The 13,379-nt window shown below is 41.1% G+C and overlaps 1 long non-coding RNA gene across 5 annotated transcripts in view; it reads left to right on the top strand.

Moving 5' to 3' along the window:
* Positions 1 to 7,761, top strand: part of LOC121270909 — a 64,372-nt gene extending 56,611 nt beyond the window's left edge. For 3 of the 5 annotated variants that reach the window (XR_005941636.1, XR_005941632.1, XR_005941634.1), the window contains 2 exons: positions 1,360 to 1,463; positions 6,713 to 7,759. This is a non-coding gene — a long non-coding RNA (uncharacterized LOC121270909). Of the gene's footprint in view, positions 1 to 1,359; positions 1,464 to 6,106 lie in introns of all 5 variants that reach the window. The other 2 variants (XR_005941635.1, XR_005941633.1) reach the window with 2 other exon arrangements.
* The last annotated feature ends 5,618 nt before the right edge of the window (positions 7,762 to 13,379 follow it).

The raw sequence follows: 13,379 nt of genomic DNA, 5'->3' as shown, positions 1-13,379 counted from the left end.
AAATTAAATATTAGTCACTTGGGCAAAATATTGGGGTTAACTGTACCTGTGTCATTGTAGCCCAGTGAGATGCCAGCAGAAGAGGGAAGAGGAGAGAAAAAAACTGGCTGAGAATTTTAAAAATCAGTAAATGAATAATGGACAAAAGAATGACTGAATAAATTACGGATGAGAGAAAAAGAATATTCCTTGTACACCTTTAAACTGTGCAATGAATATTATACTGTACTTGAAAAATGTGCCCTGCTGGTACAGATCTGCATGTCAGGGCTGGGGCATGAAAGTTGTGAGTGAGCAGAGGATATCTGCAGGAATGTGTACTCCTCACTCATGCACATATTGGACTATTTCCAACCTTGGCTGTGGAGGGAAAGCGGTCAGAAGAGACTGTGATTTCCCAAGGGAAAGAGCGAGGTAACTTTAGCTGGTGACCTCGCCTTCTAAACTTTATTCAGAACATCTACGGACACCACTATGTCAGCCAAAGAAATGGAGGTGGGGTGGGACTTATGGCAGGACTCACAATGAACAGTGTATTTTACAGCAAACAAGATTTATTTACTCAGCAACAGAATCTGTTGAAACAGAATACTAAAGGAAACAGTCTACAGAATCTATTTATAAAGAGTCTCTATGAACTATAGCAAACAAAACTCATGACTGAAACTGCAGCAATGTCTGCCAAAAAAAGCAGGGTGATTTTGCCAACAAAATGCAGTCAGTGGAGGGTAGTTACATAAGAACTTTGAATTTAAGAACTAAGAGCAGGAGTATTTCATGTGGCTCCTCACGCCTGCTCTGCTATTCACTAAGATCATGGCTGAACTTCTACATTAACTCCAATTTCCTGCCCTATTTGCATATTTCTTGATTCCCTTAGTGCCCAAAAATCTATCAAAGTACTGCAGTGGTTTGCCATTGCCTTCTGCAGTATGGCTGACCAGGAAACTCTCCTGCTTTTACTGCCTGCCAACAGATGAATTGGAAAGATTTACAGGCTGATAATCAACCTGTTTGGCCATGCTATGAACACAAGTCCTATGGCCACTGAGTCCTGAAGAGGGACTTCACCTTGGAGCTTCTGGCCCAGAGGTAGGGACACTATTGCTGCACCATAAGACTTCCTCCCTGTTCCATTCATGTGTTGTTAAACCAGTTACAGACTTTGGAGAAAGCTGAACTCTTCCCAACACCCAGTGAGAACCCACCCAGTTTATTTAACTTCAGATAGTTTTGTGAATTCACTCATGTGCCAGTCTCCTGTTCTCTTTGGGTTTTGGGAGATGGCTGTTTTGATAGTATTTTAGAGCTAACAATTATTACTTATCTATTAATTACTTATATTAATTGTTATTACAGCTTCTGCTGCTGTCAGCCTGTGTTATAAACACAGCAGGGCTCAACAATATTTGCAACATGGGATTGTGATTTAATCACTCACGACAGGGAATCAACAATTCAAGGTGAAGAAAAGGTTGATGACTGTTATTAAAGTTTCTGAATTGTTATGCTCATAACCGGAGAACCTTAATACTGTTGTAATTTTGGAGTTGTTCCCCTTCAAGCAAAGGAGGTTGAGGGGAGATGTAATAGAGGTGTAGAAGATTATCGCAGGCTTAGATAAGGTAGATAAAGAAAGGCTGTTCCCTTTAGCTGATGGTACAAGGACTAAGAGACACAGATTTAAGGTTTTGGGCATCAGATGCAAGGGGAATGTGAGAAGGAACTTTTTTTATGCAGCGAGTGATAATGACCTGGAACTCATTGCCTATGAGGTTGGTGGATGCGGAGGTGATGGATGATTTCAAAAGAAAATTGGATGGGAAGATGAGGGAAATAAACTTGCAGGGCTATGAGGATAGAGTGGTGGAGTGGGACTGACTGGGTTGGTCAACAGACTGTTGGTATGATCTCAGTGGGTTGAATAACCTCCTTCTGTGCCCTCATGACTATATGATTAATACAGAACATTAACTTTGACTTAATGTAGTGCCTCCAAAATCTTGGGAGATTTGGGTTGTTCTGCTTCATCGCATTCATTTTGATAATTCTTTTAAAAGAAATGACAACAGTTAATTCAACCTGGGGTAGTAGAATAGAGGATATTGAACATCTCTCAACACCAAATGGAAATGGACAATTTAACAAAAATTATGGTTGTTTTTTTTTTAAAAAATGAGATGATCGAATTAAAATTTTGTCTTCTTCAACAGGTTGTGTTTCCAAGAAATCTGAAAGTTATCATTTGACGAATAATTGTTGCTTGTTTCAAAGATTTTTCATTTCTTAAATATTTGGCGAGGTGATGGCGTAGTGGTATTGTCACTGGACTAGTAATCCAGGGTAATGCTCTGGGGACCTGGATTTGAATCCCACCACAGTAGATGGTGGAATTTGAATTCAATAAAAATATGAAATTAAATGTCTAATGATGACCATTGTTGATTGTTGTAAAAACCCATCTGGTTCTCTAATGTCCTTTAGGGAAGGAAATCTGCCCTTACCTGGTTTGGCCTTTATGTGATTCCAGACCCACAGAAATGTGATTGACTTTTAAATGCTCTCTGAACAAGGGCAATTAGGGATGGACAATAAATGCTGGCCTAACTAGTGGCACCCACATCCCACGAATGAATACAAAAAAATATACTATTTCTTAATAATTATTCAGCAACCCTGCTGTATTGTCACTTAAAGTAACAAGGAGGAAGCTTGGGAAGATGTTATCCCTTCATGGATTAACATTTAGAAAATTGCAAATCCTTATTAAGATGAAGTTATTAGAATTTATATGTATTTAATTGGGAAAATCATATCTATGATTAATATTTATTGTATTATTGTGCGCATTGTATTTTGTTATTTACAAATACAGGCTGAATAATTAAAACAATTTTATTCTTAAAAATCCAAAAAAAGTAGCAACTATTCCTCAATTAATAACATCTCTGTTGTTACCTTTCACATTTCTGGGAAACACAATCCTGTATAAGAAAGATTGAATTTGAATTCATTCATCTCACTGTGGAAGATTATTAAACTCCAATTTTGTTAAATAATTTATTTAAGTTTGGTAGTTGACTTATGTGTGTTTTTTTTATTCATTCAGGGGATGTGGGCTTTGCTGGCTGGGCCAGCATTTATTCAATAATTTTAAAATTATTTGGTAGCCAGTACAATGCAATTACAAGATGCCTCCAGTTGCCCCCATAAAATTAGCAGTAGTCCATCCAACATTTTTCTGGTTATGGTCCACTTTTTGACCATTCAATCACAGCGTGAAAAGATGTTCTCAGTTTCCTGACAGCCATTCACTGCTAAACATAACGCAATACAACGATGCTGAACTAACTATTGTAATTCCTTCAAAAAATCACAAGAAATGAGACAAAGCAGAATCATCTAAATCTGCCAAGATTTTTGAAGTACCAGGTTAAATCAAAAACAATGTCTTGTACTGAATTAGTTTTCTTAAATATCAACATTGCCCATGTTCTCCTATAGTTAACATAAATCAAAGAACCTTAATTACACGTTAACATTAAGTCCTTATCCACCTTAAATCGTTCATTTTCTGTTATGGATGACAAAATTGTGTCACAAACCTATGTCATGAACTGCAGATTGCTTGAGAACATAACAACACAAGAAATAGGAACAGTAGACCATTTGGCCCCTCGAGCCTGTTCTGCCATTCATTACGATCATGGCTGATCTTCTTGGCCAGGATTTTTCATTGGTTGGGTGGGCTCACCGAGAGTGGTTGGGGGCAGTTGTGGAGCCGACCACTGTCTGTGATCAGCTCTGCACCGCGATTTCACACGGGCAGGCCTCAGTGAGTAGTAGAACTGAGCGCTACTTGTGCGGGCAGAAGGAGGAGGGAGAATCGGGTCCAGCGCTCTTTCGCACATGCGCATGAAAGAGCGCTTCAATCTCCCTGAGGCACAGAGCTGCATCAGGGTGATTGAAGAGATTGTTTAAAAATAAATAAATCAAGTAAAAATTTAATGAAACGTGTCCTCTCATGTGACTGCGCTGAGATGGGACATGTTTTCATTTTTCAATGAAAGTTTTTATTTAAGTTGTAATAGCTTTAGGAAATCTCATCCCGCTCGTGGATGAGGTTTCCTAAAAAACGTAAAGGCTGCTTGGCCTTTTTGCCTGCCTGCCAACCGTTAGGTTGGATGGGCAGCGTAAATGTGAAATTAATTAGTTTGTTAATGGTCTTAATAGGCCTTTCGATTATCGGCGGGTGTGCAGCCAACTCTGGTACACGCCCACCCAACGAAATATCGTGAGACAGCGCGATGATGTTGCGACACAGGCCCGATGTCATCACGCGTCATTTTACATTCCGTGTCGGGCCTGCCCCCGCACACCGAATGTAAAATTCTGCCCCTTGTGTTTCGATTTCCACATTCCTATTTGCCCCAGATAACCTTTGATTCCCTTGCCTAACAAGAACCTATCTACCTCTGCCTTAAAAATATTTAATGACCCCACTTCCACCGCCTTCTGAGGCAGAGTTCCAAAGTCATACAACCCTCTAAGAGAAAAATATTCTCCTCATCTCTGTCCTAAAAGGGCAACCCCTAATTTTAAAGCAGTGCCCCCTAGTTCTGGACTCACCCACAAGAGGAAACTTCCTTTCGACGTCCACCTTGTCAGGTTGTTCAGGATCTTGTGTACTTCAATCAAATCACCCGTTACCCTTCTAAACTCCAATGGAAAAAGCCCAGTCTGTCCCACCTTTCCTCATAAGAGACCCCACTCATTCCAGGTATCAATTTAGTAAACCTCCTCTGAACTACCTCCAATGCATTTACATCCTTCCTTAAATAAGGAGACCACAACCGCACACAGTATTTGAGGTGCGGTCTCAACACTGCCCTTTGTAACTGAAGCATAATATCCTTACTTTTATGTTCAATCCCTCCCGTATGCCTTATTAACTGCTTCCTTTCCTGCCCTGTCACCTTCAATAATTTGTACACCTATACTCCCAGGTCCGTTTGCTCTTGCACTGCTCCCCCCCCAGTACACCACAACCCCTTTAGAATTATATCCATGACTTTATATTGGCCTTCCTTATTCTTCCTACCAAAATGTATCACCTCATGCTTCTCTGCATCAAATTTCATCTGCCCATTCCACTCTGTGTCCTCTTGCAATCTATCATGATTCTCACAGTTCATCATCCATTGAAACTTGAGACAATGAAATAACGTGAGGCTCTAGATTCAAGGCGTAGAATTCTACCCCTGATTTTCTAGCTATTGAAATCCATACCACCCACATATTCCCCTGACCCAACTGTATTCAGGGCCGAAGTGCGGTTGTAAAGAGTGTTGGGCGATCTGAAAATTAATCTGATTCTTTAATGTATTAGTTATTCAGAATGTGCTCGGGCCACCCACTGTGGTGTTGCAACCTGTCATCCAAAACACTTTTCAGAAATTAGGGATATTCAGAGTCAAAAAAAAAAGGCTGAAAGCAGAAGTAGATTTAAAATCCCAGGTGTGCCACAGGGATCAATGCTGGGAACTCAACTGTTTACAATTTATAAACATTACTTAGATGAAGGGATGGATGGGATGGTTGCCAAATTTGCTATGACACAAAAATAGGTAGGAAAGTAAGTTGTGAAGAGGATGTAAGGAGGCTACAAAAGGATATAGGTATGTTAGGCTTGTATCCGCTGGAGTTTAGAAGAGTAAGAGGTTTCTTGATTGAAAGATATAAGATCCTGAGGGATCTTGACGGGGTGGATGTTGAGAGGATGTTTTCTTTTGTGAGAGATTCTAGAACTAGGGGTCACTGTTTTAAAATAAGCGATCACCCATTTGAAACAGACATGAGGCAAAATTTTTTCACTCAGAGGGTCGTGAGTCTTTGGAATTCTCTTCCTGAAAAGGTGGTGGAAGCAGAATCTTTGAATCAGATCAGCCATGATCTTATTAAGTGGTGGAGCAGGCTCGAGGGGCCGAATGGCCTACTCCTGCTCCTTGTTTATATGTTTGTTTTTAAAAAAGGAATTTTGAAATATACTTGATATAATGACAAAAATACTAGAATATTGCATAACCCTAATGTTTTTCTGTTTCAGCTGCTGATTAATTTTGTATGATGCTGAACATAGGAACATAGAAAATAGGAGCAAGAGTAGGTCATTAGGTCCCTTGAGCCTGCTTCACCATTCAACTAGATCATGGCAGATCTTTTATGTCAATGTCATTTTCCCACATTGTCCCCATATTCCTTGATATCAGAAGTCTACTTTTACTCTGTTTTTACACCAAGCTTGTCCATTGTTATAGGCCCCCAGGGCAGGTTCCAAAAAAGGCTCCCAACGTGAGATATTTGAGAATCTCATTGGGGGAGGTTTCCCATTGCCTTCACCGACTCTTTAGAGAGTCGATGGACACCCAGACCCAGCAGACATGAGCAACATTGCAAGGCTGTTTGCCAAATATTGAAGAGCTGGTGCACTATTCACCCCGCGGCTGCCTGAAGGAAGTCCAAAACCTTCTCCTTTTGACTCAAGAGGGAATACTGGCAACAGAGCCACTGGTCAGATTAACTGAAGTGGAAACGTTTAATGAGTATGTTACATAATAGTATAATAAAATGCGGTTATCCCATGTTAAACATTTTATGTAAAGTTTTAGCCTACCCGAGGCTTGAACTCTCATCACTACCTCTTGTTCTTCAGGTACCATGCTTTGCCAAGGTATCGGTGACCACAGACTTCTGTGATTGGTCCATGCCATCAGGCATATTGGAAAGATTTACAGGCTGATAATCAACCTGTTTGGCTACATTTTGAATGCACTTTCCATGGCCATCAAGTCCTGATGGGGACTTGAATCCAGAGCTTCTAGCCCAGAGGTAGGGATGCTACCACTGCTTCACAGGACCTCCAAGCCCATCAATATATTGTCACAACCATAAATCATCATCCCGAATTACTTATGGACATATTGATCTTTTAAGTAAGATATGCGTTTTTTTAAAAAAAGGGTCATACAAGCAAAAGCTGGCTGAAATTGTAAAGTAATCATTTGTTGGAAAATTCCTATGTGGATTACACTTGACCAACTAGTCTAGAGAACAGAATGTCGCACCTAAAAAGGTGTCAAGGCCTACCTCAGACCGAGACACTTCAAAGGAAAAGATGCAATACAAAAGCTGAACTGTAATCTCCTGTGGTTGTGGAGATAATGAAGGTTGATTATCATCTCAGCAGAAACCATCTCCTGTGAGTTATATTCCAGACTATGGACATGATATGAGTTGAAAAGAAGGCAGATTTGGGCAAAAGACAAAAGAAAAGCCAACTGCAATCCTAGTTGTATGTGCTAGTTTTGGTGTTCCAGGCCTGGTGTGCAAGGGTGTGCTGTGAAGGCCACAGCTGAAGAACATCAACTAGCAATCCCTGCACTTGCAGGTAAAAAGGTCCTCTTTCTCTGATTGCTGGAAGCAAGACATAAGTCAGCAAAGCCACAGTCAAAAAGGAAACAGGACAACTTCTTTCAGCTAACTTGCAGAACCAAGAATCCCCAAACCAATTGTTCAACTGCCCAAAGTCAGCTCTACCAGAATCGTCCAAATTAACGGCCGCAACATTTCGTCATCTACTGCTCATGGACCAGCCAAAGACTGATTCGCATTTTTTTTAACTTTTATTTCTGGACTCACTTCTCATTTCTAATCTGTGTGCTGCATTTTTATTATTTTTTTTCTCACGTTTTAGTAACTAATAAACTCGCTTTTTCTTCACCTCAAAGTCTGGTTAAATTGGCTCCTTTTAAAACATAAATACATCTGGACTTGGAAAAGGTATGCTTGAGGGAAGGGATCCTTTTTAAATTAACCTTGTTGCAACCAACCGAGGGGGTTGAATAAAAAAGGGAGCCAGTTCATTCCTCCTCACCTGGGAGCATAACAATTTGGGGTACCTTGTCCGGGATCATAACAAATTGGAGGAACCTCGTCTGGGGACCAGTTGTAACAATATATTCCATTTTTGTAAAGAAATGATGTCTGGGCCAGGATTGTTTTTAAGTCAGAGACCTGAGTGGCCACAGTTAATTTCAAAGGTAATTCCCATGTCTCTGGAATCAAATTAAAATGCGTGCAAAGATCCTGATACAATTCAAGTCTTGGATATGATTTGCAAAAATTTGGGGTTTCCTCCAATTTTAAGTGAGATCAATGAATTAAAATTCTGTCTTCTCCAACAAGATTGTGTTTCCCAGAAATGTGACAGTTAATGCAGAAACGTTATCAATTACGAATGGTTGCTGCTTATTTTAGCGGATTTGCATTTCTTAAGGATACAATTTCATTATAATTATTCAATGTGTCCATGGTATCGTTGTTTAAAGTAGCAATGATAAAGATTGGGAAAACCTTCATCCTTTCACAGATAATTGCCCCAAAGACAAACATCCTCTCATAGTTTTCAACTGAACTCCCTCCCTAACTCCAACCAGTATTCAGAGCAAAAGTGGAACCTGTACAAAGAGTTCAGTGACCTGAGAACTACCTGCCTGCTGATTCATTGATGTGTCAATTACTCAGAATGTGCTCAGGCCACGCATTGTGGTGGTGCAGCCTGACATTTAAACCCTTTGCAGAAATTAAGAGCATTGGGCAGTAAAAGAGGAAAGCAGAAGGCAATTTTAAAGACGCAATGCTTGAAAAATTTTGAAAACATGAAAAGAAGTTCAAAATCGTAAATGTGGTGGAAGCCGGTCAATTGAAGCATTCAAAAGGGCATTAGACTGTTATCTGAAAAGGATGAATGTGCAGGTTTCCAGGAAGAAGGCAGGAGAATGGAACTAAGTGAGTTGCTCATTTAGAGAGCCCGTGCAGACATGATGGGCCAAATGGCCTCCTTCTGCACTCTCGCAATTCTGTCTTTGATTCTGTGAAGTCCTGGAACACACATAAGTATAACCCCTGGTTTTTTTTTTACTTTCAGTCACTGATTGATTTGTGTCCTGACAACATTGATTTCTTTTACATCAGTTCTATCCATTGTGTTCTGCCCTCAGGGCAGGATTCAACTCAAGACTCACACACAAGATATCTGAACCTCTCATTAGGAAGTAAGGGATGTGGTTTCCTGTTCCCTTCAGGAGTTCAGTGAACGCCCAGACCCAGCAGGCACAAACACCGCTGTGGGCTTTTAACCAATATTCAGAGTCTGCTGTCAGCAGTGGAACTCAAACCCTTTTTCTATTGATACCAAGGCGGGCATACTGTATTATCAACTGGGCTATTGGTCAGCTTCCCAATCAATTCTTTTACCAATATGAAATTGAAGAGTTTAGTAAATGAACAGTATTGTACAGGAACCACTTGCATTTTTTTTGTAATAAGAGGTGATCATCCCATGTTAAATTCTTAAGGTAAAGTTTTACTCTACCCAAGTGCTCGAACTCCCATCAATATATATCCCATTTTTGTAAACAGATGGGCCAGCATCTTCCAGTCAGCGAGCAGGGGCGTGCGTCCCAACATTAGCCCGCATCATTTAGATTGTCAGTTCAGCGACCTGTTAATAGCCTATTAAGGCCATTAAAAAAACCAATTGAACTCATTAGTGGACTTGCTCGTCTAACCTTAAGGTTGGCGGGCAGGCCAGGAGCCCAGGCGGGCTAGTGAAAAAACATGAAACCTCATCCACGAGCGGGATGAGGTTTCATGAGTGATTTTAAAAATGCAGAATAGTTTACAATAAAAGTTATGGACATGCCCCAACTCATGTGACAGTGTCTCATGAGGAGACATTGCAGGGAAATTTTTTTTCTAATCTTTATTCAAAGTTTTAAATCGGAGCAGCACTTTGCCTCAGGGAGATCTGTGCACTCTTTTGCGCACACGCACTCCCAGCTGAGGGAATCCCCCCCCCACCGCCCGCACAGGGAGTGCTTCCTGGTGCACGTCACGCTGGGCGGGCCTTAATTGACCCAACCACGTAAAATGACGGCATGCCCCTGACCGGGGGCGCCGATCAGAAGCCTGCCCGCTCATGCCAGCTCCCACACTTCCCCCCCGATAGGGGGAAGATGTTGCCCATGATGTCTAGGCTTGGATGGTTTTTAAGTCAGGGACCGTAGTGGCTGCAGTTACTATTGAAGGTAATTCCCATGTCCCATAGATATAACTTGTCCAATCAAATATATATAAATTCTGTCAAATAACTTTCATCCTAAATGAGATTAGATTTAGAAATTTCCTGCCATAATGAAGGAATAATGGCAAGTAACATTCGCAACACACAAGTGCCAGGCAATGACTATCTCCAACAAGAGAGAATCTAACCATCAACCTTTGACATTCAATGGCATACCATCACTGAATCCCCTAATATCTTCATCCTGGGGGTTACCATTGACGAGAAACTGACTGGACTAGCCATAAAAATACTGTGGCTACAACAGCAAGTCAGAGGCTAGGAATCCTGCGGCGGGTAACTCACCCCATGACTCTCCAAAGCCTGTCCACCATCTACAAGGCACAAGCCAGGAATGTAATGGAACACTCCCCACTTGCCTGGATGAGTGCAGCTCCAACAACACTCAAGAAGCTTGACACCATCCTGAACAAAGCAGCATGCTTGATTGACACACCATTCACAACATTCAATCTCTCCACCACCGAAACACAGTAGCAGTAGTGTGTACCATCCACAAGTTGTATTGCAGATACTCACCAAGGCTCTTTAGACAGCATCTTTCAAACCCATAAGCACTAACATCTAGAAGGACAAGGGCAGCAGGTACATGGGAACACCACCACCTGGAAGTTCTCCTCCAAGCTACTCACCATCCTGACTTGGAGATTTATCGCCATTCTTTCACTGTCGCTGGGTCAAAATCAATAATCCTGATCTGAATTCCTTGAGTCGCTTACATTGGTTTGTCTTCCTAACAGCACAGTGGGTGTACCTACATCACATGGACTGCAGGGGTTCAAGAAGGCAGTTCACCGCTTCCTTCTCAAGGGTAATTAGGGATGAGCAATAGATGCTGGCCCAGCCAGCAACAGCCACACCCATGAATGAATAAAAAAAAACAGTTGCTACTTTGATCGCAGAGTCATTGAACAATTGTAAAGTAATTGTATCCTTAAGGAATACAAGTTCTTTAAAATGATCAGCGACCATTCATAAGTGATAACATGCCTGCCATTAACTTTCACATTTCTGGGAAACACAATCCTGTTGGGGAAGACTGAATTTTAATTCATTGATCTCATTTAAAATATAATTGCATCAAAGTTTTGTTAACTCGTAGAATCTTAGAATGGTTTAAGCACAGAAGGAGGCTATTCAGCCCATCATGCCTGTGCTGGCTCATTTATTTGCAATTGGTAAGTTGACAGGTGTTCAATGCCACCTATTCTTTCTTCAAATTATTTGGTAGCCTGTACAATCCAGTCACAAGATGTCTCCAGTTGCTCCCATTGAAATTGCAATAGACAATTCAGCATTTTTCTGGATGTGATCCTTTTTTGACCACTCAATCACAAATCACAGGGTGATTTTAGTTTCCTTCGTCATTTACTGCCAAACTGAAAGCAATACTGTTGTAAGCTCGTTTGGTGTCTCACTAACTCTTAGTAGATTTGTATGGTTGAACATAAACTGTTTATTCACAACTTATAACTATATACATCTTCTGACCAGATGCTATCTCTATGCTGACTTCTGCTAGGCTTTATATACTCAGTTCACCATCATGTGGCTCTCTACATCATATCATGGGCAGTACTGTTTCTCCAGTTCCACGTTAATCCTTGCTCTGCCAGGACACCCTTATAATACACCACCCCCAGTCCTTATCAAATATATTTATAATGCAATCTTCTTTACTTCCCCCTCAAATGTCTTGACTTTACACATTCAGACAGTCTAGAGGTTTGACAATTCTTCCAGACCTCGTTCTTGTCACATTTGGAGGAATGATAGTCTCAGTTGCTTTGAGTTGACTTTATCAATTTGGCATTGAAATTGTAGTACTTGGTGTTTTCAGCACTAAGTTATCTCCATTTGATTCACTTTTTGTGCTCCTTCAAATTGAATTTCACTTTATTGATAACCTGTCTGTTTTATTTGGACACCATGGGCTTGTCCTGTTCCTTCCAGAGGGAATGTGCATTCCGTTCATTCCTAGAGTGGACTCAGATTTTTTTTCTCCTGACGTTTCAAAAATGGAACCTTCATTTCCACTCTTTTTAAATTCATTTACGGGATGTGGGTGTCACTGGCTAGACCAGCGTTTATTGTCCATCCCTAATTGCCCTTGAAAAGGTGGTGATGAGCTGCCTTCTTGAATCGCTGCAGTCTATGTGGTGTAGGAACACCCACAGTGCTGTTAGAGAGTGAGTTCCAGGATTTTGACACAGCGACAATTAAAAAACGGCAATATAGTTCCAAGTCAGGGTGGTGGGTGGCTATCAGGGGAACTTCCTGGTAGTGGTGTTCCCATGTGTCTGCTGCCCTTGTCCTTCTAGATGGTAGTGGTTGTAGATTTGGGAGGTGCTGTCTTAGGAGGCTTGGTGAGTTCCTGCAGTGCATCTTGTAGACGGTACACACTGTGTGTCAGTGGTGTAGGGAGTGAATGTTTGTGGATGGGATGTCAACCAAGTGAGCTGCTTTGTTCTGGATGGTGTTGAGCTTCTTGAATGTTGTTGGAGCTGCACGCATCCAGGTAAGGGGAGAGTATTCCATCATAGTCCTGACTTGTGCCTTATAGATGGTGGACAGGTTTTGATGAATCAGGAGGTGAGTTACTTGCCGCAGGCTTCCTAGCCTCTGATCTGCTTTTGTAGCCACAGTATTTACATGGCTAGCCCAGTTCAGTTTCTGGTCAATGGTAACCCCCAAGGTGTTGACTTGTTTCACAATTTTAGCCAAATATTTGTTTACTCTCTTATTTTCCAACTCTTTTTCAAACTTATGAATCTTTTCATTCAGCTCAATAACTACTGTGGTGAGTTCAGTTGTCTTTGTTTCAGAGTTAGTTGCGCAACCCTTATGCAAGCTTAACAACTTCACCTTGGCATTCAATACCTTTCGGAATCTTTCTTCCATGGTCATTGACTGTTCCTTAGATTCTTCCAATTCACTCATTAGGTCCTCAATCTGTCTCTTAGAATTTTCCTTATCTGATCAGTAAGGGGCACTCAAGGGCACAGCAGACTACGCCTGAGGGAGACGGGGACTGAATTAGACTCGTGGGAATTCAGTCCACGTGGGAATTCAGTGCATGGGGGGAAAGAGATATGGTATACGTAGCATGTTTCCTAAATTAATTAAGAAAGTAATTAAATTAAGTTAACTAAATAACATAAGTAACAATGGCAGG

Source organism: Carcharodon carcharias, chromosome 28 (assembly GCF_017639515.1).
Source record: "Carcharodon carcharias isolate sCarCar2 chromosome 28, sCarCar2.pri, whole genome shotgun sequence".
NCBI lineage: Eukaryota > Metazoa > Chordata > Chondrichthyes > Lamniformes > Lamnidae > Carcharodon > Carcharodon carcharias.
This window is presented reverse-complemented; position numbering and strand designations above follow the sequence as displayed.